Source organism: Triticum dicoccoides, chromosome 3B (assembly GCF_002162155.2).
Source record: "Triticum dicoccoides isolate Atlit2015 ecotype Zavitan chromosome 3B, WEW_v2.0, whole genome shotgun sequence".
Taxonomy (NCBI): Eukaryota; Viridiplantae; Streptophyta; class Magnoliopsida; order Poales; family Poaceae; genus Triticum; species Triticum dicoccoides.
The window spans coordinates 334,316,044-334,329,409 of record NC_041385.1 but is presented as its reverse complement, the minus strand read 5'-3'; positions in this window follow the sequence as shown (position 1 = coordinate 334,329,409).

Below are 13,366 nucleotides of genomic sequence, written 5' to 3'. Positions count from 1 at the left end.
GCTTATAAAGAGGGAGGGGCGGACGTTTCGCCCTTCCGAATAAAGAATCCACCCACGATCTCTCCCACGACGCCGGATTCGACGCGTGCCATTGGGGAGGGCGTGGTGGATATGGAGTAAGATACGGCGTGGCCCAGGCCGCGTGTGCCCGTGCCCTGTTTTGGGCCTGGCCCAACAGCGCTCGTCACCGTGTATGGCCCAGGCCCGGGGGCTCCTGTCGGTGTACTAGAATAGGGGTACCCTAGTACCCCGAACTTGTGCACGGGCAGTTGCAGCACCTCGCGGCAAGGCTTGCCGGGCGACCGCCAAGATCCTCCGTGGTTCCTTTGGAGCCATTCAAGAACAAAGTATTCAAGCCAAGGAGACGAGCACCCGGCAAGAGGAGCTTGTCGGGAAGGCCAACCAAGGCATCCTAAGGAACTTGCCACGACGCGCCACACGTCCCGGCAAGGCAACAAGGCCCCGGCAAGAGGGGCTTGCCGGGAAGACCGACCAGGACATCTCGAGGCCTAGGGGGCGACAAGCTTCCAGGCGCGACAAGACGACGGCCACGGCAAGGCGCTTGCCGCGGCAGGCGGCCACTCCGTACCCACGCTCCAGCACATCCACCAACGTGTCGCTCTGGGGGCCTTTCCAGGCACGCGTGGCGGGAGGCTGTGCAGCCAGCGGTGTGCGGTGGCATGCGAAGCTGACAAGACTGCCATCGTGGCGAGCGGTGGCGTCCCTGACGGTGCCTTTCTGCACTGTTTGGGCGACACAGATGGGCATTTAATGCCCTTGTCCCCTGCCGTTAGGGTTACGTAGGAAACACTGTACAAGTAAGTGTACCAACCACCTCTCTTTTTACATTTGTACCCTTGTTTACGTTGCCACCTGTTGGTGACCCCTTGAGCATATAAAAGGAGGCCCATGCGCAACGTAGAGAAGGGTCGGATCATTCGGAAGCCAGAAAAACACTTAGCTCTCTCGAGCAAGAGCACAATACAATCAGACAAGCAACAGTAGGAGTATTATCTCTCCGGAGAGCTCCGAAGCTGGGTAAACTGCTCGTGTGCTTCGCCTCGATCTGCTCTTCGTGCGACCTCCGCCCCCCGCCGAACCGAAAGGGGCCATGGTCCGCCGGCCCCATAGGTGTTCGTGGATCAGTTTCCCCGACATCTTGGGAAACTGATATACGCAGGAGTCATAATAAATATGTTAATATGGGATTGCAGGCTGCGCTGCTGACCTCTGCTGCGCTGACTGTGGAGGTCAATACGTTGAAGGAAAGCCTCGAGCGGTCCGAGAACAAGCTCGGCCGTGCCAAGAAGCAGCTTCAGGACAAGGAAGGTGAGTAACACCTTACTAAAATTGTACCTTACAGAAAAGGATTTTGGTTGCAAAAAGAATGACAAGGATAACGTGGGTATTGTAGGGGCCACTAACGAGGTGGCGACCCTGAAAGAGGCAGTGGCCGCGGCCGAACGCAATACGGCCGCGGAGCGCACCGAGCAAGAGAAGTAGGAGGCGCGGGTGGTGGAGGTACAGCAAGAGCTCCAGGATCTCGTGAAAAAACATGAGAGCCTGGAGCGTGACTCGAAGACTCAAGAGTCTGAGCTTGCAACGGCTCTTGAGAGTGCCAAAGCCGCTAAGGCCGAAGCCTACAAGGCCCTCCAGGAGATTGAGGCAGTGAAGAAAATAGCAGCGGGTAAGGCATTTTTCATGCAAAGTAAGCATGTGAGTGTTAATTACCTGTTGCTTACCTGAATTCGGAGCTCTCCAGGAGCGTTTGCAGATCTTCCTCGCAGCATGTCCGATGCTGCCGCGTTCTACCGGGTCGAGGAGGGGAGCTCAACGGAGAAGGTCTTCTGGTCTTAGTATGCTGAGGCCGGACCTTCGGTGCCCCTTAGCGACCAGCTGAAGCAGCTGGTCGAGCTCCACAAGGCGGCCGAACAGGCCATGAAGGGCCTCATAGTTCGGCTGTGGCCTAAGGAGGCCATGCCTGGGAGCTACTTCGGCCTGGTGCGGCGGCTGGTGGATGCGTGCTCGTGGGTTGAAGTCATCAAGCACTCCGCCTGTATTGAAGGTGCCCATCGGGCCCTTTCCCGCGCAAAGGTGCACTGGGGCAACACGGATGCCCAGAAGCTCGTGACGGACCCTCCACTAGAGGGCAAGGAGCATCGCACGCCCGAGATGTATTATAAGAGTGTGCTGAAGGGCGCTCGTACTATTGTGGGTGAGTGCTCCAAAGATGTAATTTTTGAGTAGACTCGCATTTTGTTATCCTGTGTGCTGAAAACTTAGTTCATATGCGCTAAGCAACGCTTGTTAATTTAAAATATTACCTTCTGTGTGGCTGTTTATCAAATCTGAGAGATGGCAAGTCGTCGGCTTCAGCCCCCATGCCACGAGTGCTGGGGTGTTTGGGATAAACTTGAGCACTCTTGTTCCCATTTTTGGGTCCATCTAGGGAGGCGCTCAACACAGCGAAAAAGGCAACCGGACTTATAATGCTTGAACACTCTCACTTAGCCATAGAATTCTATAATTTTAAATTTCGGTGAAGCCCCTAGTCTTTGGAAGGCCGAATTTGGGGCGCTATCCACGCCTGGGCCAGACAAGATCCGGCTCCTCGCTCTAAGCGGCATAAGTCTTTAAGGACTCACAAAAAACCTCTCGAATAGCGACCGGCTCTCGCCTCATCATGACAGTTAGTTTTAGCTTTCTCCACTGAGGCGTTAACCTAGCTCAACTGGGGCGCAATCGCAGTGGTTCTCCCAGTGCTACCTTAGCCGATACAACGGAACGTAAGGTACCAAAACATGGGAGCCGGGCAAACCCAACTATTGACCCAAGACATGATTCGGAGCCGATGCATATAGTGTTATAAGTTCGGGGTGCCGCACTTGTGAAAGTGTTCGGACTTATCACACCATGATGCGGGACACATAAGCCCCTGGTGTATTTTAGCCGTACCAAAGTGTACGGATGCAACATGCCGTAAATGAACACATGTATAAAAAGGAAATGCAATTATAAGCAAAAAGGTGCTGCATTGTTTATTTAAGAAAGACTGCTGTAAGTGCAGAACGATACAAATGGTGCGATAAGCAAGGGATGGGACTGTTAAACATGTCCCCCTCTAGGGGTAGGCTGCCGAATGGTGCATAAAACAGATTTAATGCTCGTAATGGAGACCACCTGGATATTCGTTGTAGCCTTTATCCTTCCCTGGCTGTTGCGTCGTGAGTTCGGCAGGTCTGCTGCCGGACAGGGCCTCTGACGAACGGAGTCCTATTGGTAAAAAAGGAAAAAGAAAAGAAAAAAGAACGACACACTTGAGAGCCCCTGGTGTGGTTGAGCCGCAGTCTGGGCCTATCGTGGTCGTGCCCCTTTCCCCATGCCCATGGTATCTTCAGAGCGTAATGGTGCACGCGAAGGACTTGTTTTGATGTTTTACAGGGGCTGGGGTTGGGGCCGCACTGCTACGCGTGCTCGGAACGTGCCAGGTGGTCTTGTTGTAGGTTACTCCGGGCGCGCTTAGCTGTGTCCGGCCGCTTAACGGCCGGACTCGAAAATTGCCTTAAGAGGCTGCATTGTACTTCTGCTGCGAGAGCCGCTGTATGTTCCTCCGTTCGGAGAGAACGTTCAATGTTTCCATTGACCGTGATGACTCCTCGAGGGCCTGGAATCTTGAGCTTGAGGTATGCGTAGTGCGGCACCGTGTTGAACTTTGCAAATGCGGTACGTCCGAGTAGGGCATGATAGCCGCTGCGGAACGGAACTATGTCGAAGATTAACTCCTCGCTTCGGAAGTTATCCGGGGATCCGAAGACCACTTCCAGTGTGACTGAGCCTGTACAATTGGCTTCTACTCCTGGTATGATGCCTTGGTAGGTTTAATCCTTGAGGGGTCTATGCCCATTTTGCGCACTGTATCCTGATAAAGCAGGTTCAGGCTGCTGCCGCCGTCCATCAGGACTCTGGTGAGGTGAAATCCATCGACGATTGGGTCTAGGACCAATGCAGCGAATCCGCCATGGCGGATGCTGGTGGGGTGGTCCCTTCAGTCAAAAGTGATCGGGCAGGAGGACCATGGATTGATCTTCAGGGCAACTGGCTCCATCGCGTATACATCCCTGAGTGCACGCTTCCTGTCACATCCCTAGTCTGGTATGACCTAGACTAGCTAGTCATTTGTGCATCATATTTAAATTTCATTTAAATTTGAAATGAGGATTGGTGGAACCCTCAGAATCATTTTTGAAAATGACCCAAATAAAAATTTCTCCAAAAGGGTCCAAGAAAATGCTCATGTTGCTCTCTGAAAATATTGGACAGAGATAAAAATCAAAACAATATTTTTAGGAGCTCATGGATATTTATTTTGGCCATTTGGATTAATTCGATAAATATTTGCATTGGAAATATATTAGTTATATATATTAATATATGTCCAAAAATTGTGCGTTTTGTCGAGGAGCTCTGGAATAATACCATTAGCCCCTACAAAAATTGGCATAAGCAAATAAAATGGTTTAGTATTTTTATTAAACCAAACAAATGCCAGAAAAGTAGAAAAGAAAACAAAATTAGAAAAAATGCCTACCTGTGCTCACCTGAGGCCTGGCACTGTGCGGCCCAGCTGGCCGGCCCAGCCGACTGGCTAGCGCCAGTCGTCCTCCACCTCCCGCCAGGAGGCCAGGGCGTGTGGCCGACGCATGCGCACCACCGTGCCGCCACGGCACCTGCCTGCCTGTCCTCCCCCTCGACGCCTGGACGTCCGGAACATCGCCACGCGCTGCCCCGCACCGCTCTCACTCCCTCTCGCTCTCCCTCCTCCCTGGTTCTCTCTTCCCCGAGCGCACCCGAGCGCTGCCGCCGTCATCGCTCACCGTCGCCATGGCCACCAGCCCTCCCTAGTCGCGCCAGCGTGTCCAACAGAACCGCCTCGGCTCCGTCTTCCTCCTCGATGCCCCACGCAACCGGGGACGCACCTCAGCGCCTGCACCGTCCTCATCTTCAACCTCGGCCGTCCGAGATCGTCTTCGCCGTCCTGCTCTGCTCCGGCCTTCCCCGAGTAAGCCGACCAGCCCATCGACCTCCCCGTGAGCCTCTGCTTCGAACCCCTCTCCTCCTCCTCGCGATTACGCCGTCTAGGCCTCAGTTCCGCCATGGCCGAAGCTCGCCTCCGCTCGAGCTAGTCGCCGGCGTTGCTCCGGCGACCCTTTGGCCATGCCAGTGCACCTAGCACTCTCGCCACACCTCGTAGTGCCCCGCTAGCGCTTTAGTTCGTGCATTTGCACGCTGCAGCTGCGCCCCCGAACACAGCCGAACTCCGGCCGCCGCCGTGAGCTCTGCTCCGGCGAGCTCCGCCGCCCCCGCAGCCTCCCGCGTGTTCCACTGGGTGCGCGTGAGCGCGGGCTTCGCTCTCGTGGTCTCCGCCGCCCGAATGGTCGCCGGAGCGACGTTCCCGAGCCCCTCCGCCGTGCTCGGCCTCGCCGGCGGCTAAACGCCGGCGGGATTGACCGGTCAACCCACGCTAACCCCCCCCCAGTTGACCTGGGGTTTGACTACCCAGAGTCAATGACATGTGGGCCCCGGCCCTGACTAATTTTAGTTTAGGATTAGTTTAGCAACAAATTATCTCTGTTAAACTAACTGTGACACTGACAGTGGGCCCCAGCGCCACTAATCTTTTTAATTAGGATTAAACTAACCCTGTTTAACCCCCCTGTCACTGACGTGTGGGTCCCACACGTCAGATTTGACCTGGACAGCCGCGTTGACCCGCTGATGTAGTGATGATGTCATGCTGACGCAATATATAATTTCTGGATTTAAATTAAATCAGGAAATTCCAGAAATTGTTTTAAACTTCAAAAATTCATAACAATTCAACCGTAGCTCAGATTAAAATAATTTATATATGAACAATTATCAGAAAAATGCAACCTTTCCATCTGTACTAGTTTCATGCATGAAAAACCAACTTATACATGCTGAATATGGGAAAACACATTATGGCATATATAAGAGACTTAATTTAGTAATGCATTTGAACCTTTGGTTCAAATGGACTTCAAACCAAATGTTTACTAGTTGCATTAGCTCAAACAGCATCACATCTACATGCCATGTTCATGCATCATATTGTTGCATATGATTGTGTATTGATTGCCGGCACCGTTCCTTCTCGATAGGTCCTGCTCCGGAGACGTTCCAGAGTACCTGTCTGTGAAGTAGTGCCTCCCTTGTTGATTTACCAGGCAAGCAAACCCCCTTGTTCATTTCGATAAAACCCTACTCTCTCGCTCCTGCTCTCAGTTATTGCATTAGGACAACAACGGTTCATCTGCTACTTTGTGCTGCGGTAGTTGAACCCATTCCTCTGCATGACCTGTCATTGCCACAGTAAATAGTTGAAACCCACTAGCATGTGTAGGAGTTGATTGAAGCCATTGTTGTGTTCCTACCATGCTATGCCTGCAATTGCTTAGAGTTGTGTCAGGTCTGGTTCATTGGGAATGAATTGGAGTGTTACGATATGTTCTGATGCTGAGAGTGAAATGTGTGAACACGATTTGGTAAAGGTAGCGGTGAGAGGCCATGTAGGAGTACATGGTGGGTTGTCTCACTGGAACCGTCCTTAAGCACTGAGTCCTATGTATGTTGTCCAATGACTCGATACTACCACACATTGGGTTCCGGTAACTCGACCCCTCTCGACTTATTAACCAACTTGGTCTCTGTCCAGGAGTCGCAACTAGTTTCTGGTGTTTGTAGGTAGTGCTATTTTTCTACCAAGTGGCACCCGGCAGGGTGGGCTTGGGACAGACTAGGCACACGTGGCCTGGTGTACCGAGTGGCACCCGGATGGTGGGCTCGGGAACCCTGTACACATCGTTTGGGGCCGTAAGCGACACCCCGGCCGGATCTCCTTGCGGATGGAACCCGAATAGGCGATAAACCTGGACTAGAGTCTTGTGTGGTTAGTCAGGTCGTGGCCGACACCCTCGCCAGGCTTCCGCTTGAAGGTTGCCGAGATACATGACGTGTACATGGCGGTAAGTGGCGAGAGCGTGTGTGAAGAAGTACACCCCTGCAGGGTTAACATGATCTATTCGAATAGCCGGGTCCGCGGTTATGGACTTCTTGGATGCTTATATGGTACATAGACAACTTGAAGTGGTTACTCTAAAATGCTCAAGACAAGTGTGAGTGCTATGGATGGCCTTCTCGTAGGGAGACGGGGATGAATCCATAGTAGTGTATTGTATGGTGATTAGTGGACTCGTGTACGTTGTCTCACCTCCATAGTTTCTGGTAGTCGTAGAATAGGATAGCCACAGAGTCAAAGCTGGCTTGCTGCAACTAAACCCCACATTACCTCTTGATACAGATGCATGTATGATAGGATCTGATGTAAGTCTTGCTGAGTACCTTTGTACTCATGTTGCTTTATTTATGTTTTTGCAGCGGAGACTTCGGTCTTACTAGGGTTCTCATGGACTTCGACTAGTAGCTAGTACCTCAGCTACGATCTTGATCGGATGCTGTAGATAGTCAGGCTCTTCAGCCTTTTTCATTTGTAGATGTCTGTACCCAGACATGTAATGCTTCCGTTTGTTGCTTGATTGCTCTGACTGTTGGGTCATGTGACCCCTGTTTGTAATAATGCTATGATGGCTCTTCTGAGCCTTTATCTATATGTTTGTTGAGTTATGCTGTGATGCCATGTTGTACAGCACATACTTGCATGTTATGCGTACGTGTAATGTGTATTGCTATGTGTGGGATCTGACTATCTAGTTGTTGATTCTTAGTAGCCTCTCTTACCGGGAAATGTCTCCTAGTGCTTCCACTGAGCCCTGGTAGCTTGCTACTGCTCCGGAACACTTAGGCAGGCCGGCATGTGTCCTTCTTCGATCCTATGTCTGTCCCTTCGGGGAAATGTCACGCGATGAATACCGGAGTCCTGTTAGCCTAGTGCTACAGCCTGGATTCACTCGTTGATGACCGACACGTTCGATGCTGGGTCATGGATGCCTGTCCCTGTAAGTTAGTGCCACTTTGGGTTTACGACTAGCCATGTCAGCCCGGGCTCTTTATCATATGGATGCTAGCGACACCATCATATACGTGTGCCAAAATGCGCAAACGGTCCCGGGCAAAGGTAAGGCGACACCCGTGGGGATACCGTGCGTGAGGCTGCAAAGTGATATGAGGTATTACATGCTAGATCGATGTGGCATTGAGTCGGGGTCCCGACAGCTTTTGGTATCAGAGCCTGACTGCCTGTAGGATTACCAAGCCATACTAGTCGAAGTTGAGTCTAGAAATTCTTTAGTTATGTAAGGGAATTGATTGTGGGAAGGAACGTAAGGCTCTTTTACTCCTTTACCTCATGGCCTTCTGATCTGAGTCATCCTATCTTTCCTACGGGGTTAAGGAACTAGGCTTCTCTTCCGTCTATCAGGATCACGTGTTACTACTCCGTAGTTCCATAGGATTGGTTGATCAGAGTCATACCCCAGTTCTGAGTATTTCCGGTGTAGTCTGTTTAGTATGATCTCAGAACCTTGAGTAATGCTGATGAGTATGTTATTGCCCCATTTCAGTAGGATGTCTCATTCCGAGCATTTTACTGCCGTTATGCTGCCGGAATTTTCCTAGGAGTTCGAGAGATACTAATTCCTTGTCCTACATTCTACAGTCTATAGTTGATGCTGATTCCGTCGCTGGTTTCGTTTCACCAGGATGTCATCAAGTTCTGTTGTTCGTAGCCAGAACCACGGAGATGGTAGGGATGAGGATCCTCCCGACCAGCCTTCGTTGACAGAGTTCATGTTAGAGATGGAGAGGAACAAGCGTGAGTCTAATCGTTTGTTGGCACGTATCGAGGAGAACACCGCACATCAGTTCAAAGGGTCTGCTACCATTCATGATTTCATTCGCTTGCACCCACCTACTTTTCATCATTCCATCGAGCCACTCGATGCAGATGATTGGCTCCGTAGCATCACTCATAAGCTGCATTCTGCGAACGTAGCTGAAGATGACAAGGTCACTTATGCCACATACCACCTGGAAGGTCCTGCTAGTCTTTGGTGGCAGAACTATGAGGCTATGCTTCCAGCTGGCCAGATTCCTACCTGGAAGGATTTCACTGAGGCTTTTCGCGAGCATCACATTCCTCAGGCCCTCCTTGATCGCAAGAGAGAAGAGTTCTGTAGTCTCACCCAGAATAAGATGGCTGTTGATGCTTACAGCCGAGAGTTTGAGAACCTCGCCTGCTATGCTACAGAAGAAGTGTCCACAGACGCCAAGAAGCAGGCTAGGTTCCGGAAGGGTCTCAACCCCAAGTTGCGTCGTGATCTCCACCTGCATCATTGTGATACATTCCAAGCTCTTGTGAACAAAGCCATTAATGCAGAGACAGCTCAGCTCACTTACGAGGAGTCTCGTAAGCACACCCGTGATTTGGGATCTTCCTCCGGTGCTAGTTCCCAGAAACGCCGAATTTGGGTTCCAAACTCCGCTCTTCCTTCCGGATATGCACCGAGGCCATCCTATGTGGTGCCTTCCCCAACTCAGTCATATGTTCCACCCAGGCCTACTGGTAGACCGCTTGTCAGTGCGGGTCCACGTCCAACCTCAGGGACTTGCTTCACATGCGGGAAGCCAGGACACTATGCACGTGATTGCTCTCAGACTAGTTATGCTCCACCCAAGGCCGAGAAGACTGTTGGCTGTATTAAGCCATCACGCCAGATGATCAGTGTCAAGGCAGTTCCCACTGAACGTGGACGTGTGCATCACGTCTCAGCTAAAGACGCTCATGATGATCCAGATGTCGTTCTTGGTACACTCCTTGTCAATTGTCACCCAGCATCAGTTCTATTTGATACTGGGGCATCTCACTCCTTCATTTCTGAAGGCTATGCTCGTTTGCACGACATGTCATTTTGTGATATGCCAACTCCGCTTGAAATCCAAACCCCAGGGTCTAGATGGCAGACCACCAGAATCAGCCATGGTAACGAAATTCTTGTTGATAGACTTGTATTCCTTGCATCACTTGTAGCCCTCAAGTCCTCAGATATTAACATCATCTTGGGTATGGACTGGATGACAGCTCATCATGCCAAGATTGATTGTTACTCAAGATCTGTTCAGCTTACACACCCATCTGGCAAGATAGTCACCGTCTCCACTAGAGTTGCAAAGCGTCAGCTCTATTCTCTTAATGCCAGCCCCCTTCCAGACCTTGAAGATATCCCGGTAGTTCGTGACTTTCCAGATGTCTTTCCAGAGGAACTGCCAGGTGTTCCACCTGACAGAGATGTAGAGTTCGTCATAGATCTTATCCCAGGAACAGCTCCAATCTCCCGGAGACCTTACAAGATGGCACCCTTAGAACTAGCCGAGCTTAAGAAACAACTCGATGAGTCCTTGCAAAAGGGTTTCATCCGTCCTAGTTCTTCTCCTTGGGCTTGCCCCGTCCTCTTTGTCAAGAAGAAAGACGGTACGGACCGGATGGTCGTTGATTATCGTCCCGTTAATTTGGTCACGATAAAGAACAAGTATCCGCTCCCCAGGATCAACGACCTGTATGATCAGCTCGCTGGATCCTCAGTCTTCTCCAAGATGGATTTAAGGTTGGGATACCACCAAATCAAAATCAGAAACGGGGACATTCCCAAGACAGCTTTTGTCACTCGTTATGGCCAGTACGAGTACACGGTCATGTCTTTTGGTCTAACCAACGCTCCAGCTACATTCTCCCGCTTGATGAACTCGATCTTCATGGAGTACTTAGATAAGTTCATCGTGGTTTACCTCGATGATATTCTTATTTACTCGAAGAACGAGGAAGAGCATGCCGAACATCTTAGACTTGTGTTAGAAAAACTCAGAGAGCACCGCCTTTATGCCAAGTTCTCCAAGTGTGAATTTTGGTTGTCAGAAGTGACCTACTTAGCGTGGAAACAGCCTCCTACAGAAATGTAGGGAAAGGCTGCGTACTACAGACCCAAAGTGGTCGGACCCTTCCCTGGACCCTGCGCAAGCGGGAGCTACATGCACCAGGTTGCCCTTTTTTAGAAGTGACCTACTTAGGCCACGTAATCTCTGGTAAGGGCATTGCTGTCAATCCCGAGAGAGTTCAAGCCGTTCTCAATTGGACTCCACCTGAGACCGTTAAACAAGCTAGGAGTTTCCTTGGTCTAGCCAGCTATTGTCGCCGCTTTGTTGAAAACTTCTCCAAAGTAGCCAAACCCCTCATGGAACTTCTCAAGAAAGATAAAAAGTTTGAGTGGTCCCCACAGTGTGAGTACAGTTTTCAGGAACTGAAAAGACGCCTGACTTCTGCTCCCATACTTGTACCACCGGATTTCACTAAAGACTTTATTATCTACTGCGACGCCTCACGACAGGGACTAGGTTGCATTCTTATGCAGGATCGTCATGTGATTGCCTATGCATCCCGACAGTTGCATCCACATGAGGAGAATTATCCTACACATGATCTAGAGCTTGCAGCCGTAGTCTATGCACTCAAGACCTGGCGACATTACCTCCTTGGTAAACGTTGTGAGATCTACACCGATCACCAGAGTCTCAAGTATATCTTCACCCAACCGGATCTGAACCTTAGGCAAAGACGTTGGTTGGAGTTGATCACAGATTATGATCTAGGGATTACCTACACCCCAGGCAAAGCCAATGTCATGGCTGATGCGCTAAGCCGTAAATCCTATTGCAACAATCTCATGTTGCAGCAAGGCCAACCACTTCTCCATGAGGAATTCCGTAAGCTTAATCTTCACATAGCTCCTCGCGGATTTCTTTCTACCTTGGTGGCGAAACCTACCCTTGTGGACCTTATCATAGAAGCCCAGAAGCATGATACAGGGATTACCCGGATCAAGAGAAACATTAAGAAGGGAGTTGGTGGATGTTTCTCTATGGATGATCGTGGTGTTGTTTTCTTTGAGAATCGCTTGGTGGTTCCCAAGAAGCAACATCTTCGTCAGTTGATTCTTAAGGAGGCGCATGAATCTCCTCTCACGATTCATCCCGGTAGCACTAAGATGTATCAGGACCTACGCCAGAGGTTCTGGTGGACTAGGATGAAGAGAGAAATCGCTGAGTTCATTGCTAAATGTGACGTTTGTCGTCGCGTTAAGGCAGAGCATCAAAGGCCTGCTGGCACCCTTCAGCCTTTAGCTATTCCTGAATGGAAATGGGATAAAGTTGGTATGGACTTCATCACCGGCTTTCCCAGGACCAAGAGAGGGAATAATGCTATCTTCGTAGTCATTGATCGTCTCTCCAAAGTGGCTCACTTCCTTCCTGTTCGAGAGAGTATCACTGCTAGTCAGCTTGCTGACTTATATATTTCTCGAATAGTGTCACTTCATGGTGTTCCACTAGAGATCAATTCAGATCGTGGCAGTCTTTTCACTTCTCATTTCTGGGAGAGTTTCCAAACTGCCATGGGAACCCATCTTTCCTTCAGTACCGCTTTCCACCCTCAGTCGAGTGGTCAGGTGGAACGGGTCAATCAAATTCTCGAAGACATGCTCAGAGCTTGCGTTATCTCATTCGGTATGGATTGGGAGAAATGTCTTCCTTTTGCCGAGTTTGCTTATAACAATAGCTATCAATCCAGCCTCAAGAAAGCTCCTTTTGAGGTTCTCTATGGACGAAGATGTCGAACACCTTTGAACTGGTCAGAAACCGGTGAAAGACAATTCTTTGGACCGGATATGATCCAGGAGGCAGAAGAGCAAGTTCGCATCATTCGTGAGAATTTGAAAACAGCCCAGTCTCGTCAGAAGAGCTAGTACGATCGTCATCATAAGGATATGACTTATGAAATTGGCGACCAGGCTTACCTTCGGGTTACTCCTTTGAAGGGTACCCATCGTTTCGGTATCAAGGGCAAGTTGGCTCCTCGTTACATTGGTCCCTTTCGCATTCTCGCTAAACGAGGAGAGGTTGCCTACCAATTGGAACTACCCCCACATCTTTCTCGAGTTCATGATGTCTTCCACGTCTCTCAACTCAGGCGTTGCTTCTCGGATCCTATCCGTGGAGTGGACCACGAAACACTTGATCTCCAAGATAACCTCACATACCGAGAGTACCCGGTTCGCATTCTTGATCAAGCGGAGCGTGTTACCCGACGTCAGAACATCAAGTTTCTCAAAGTTCAGTGGTCTCATCATTCCGAGAGAGAAGCTACTTGGGAGCGAGAAGATCGTCTTCGACTGGAGTACCCCGCTTTCTTTCCGTCGACCCCTGAATCTCGGGACGAGATTTTTTCAAGTGGGGGCGAGTTGTCACATCCCTAGTCTGGTATGACCTAGACTAGCTAGTC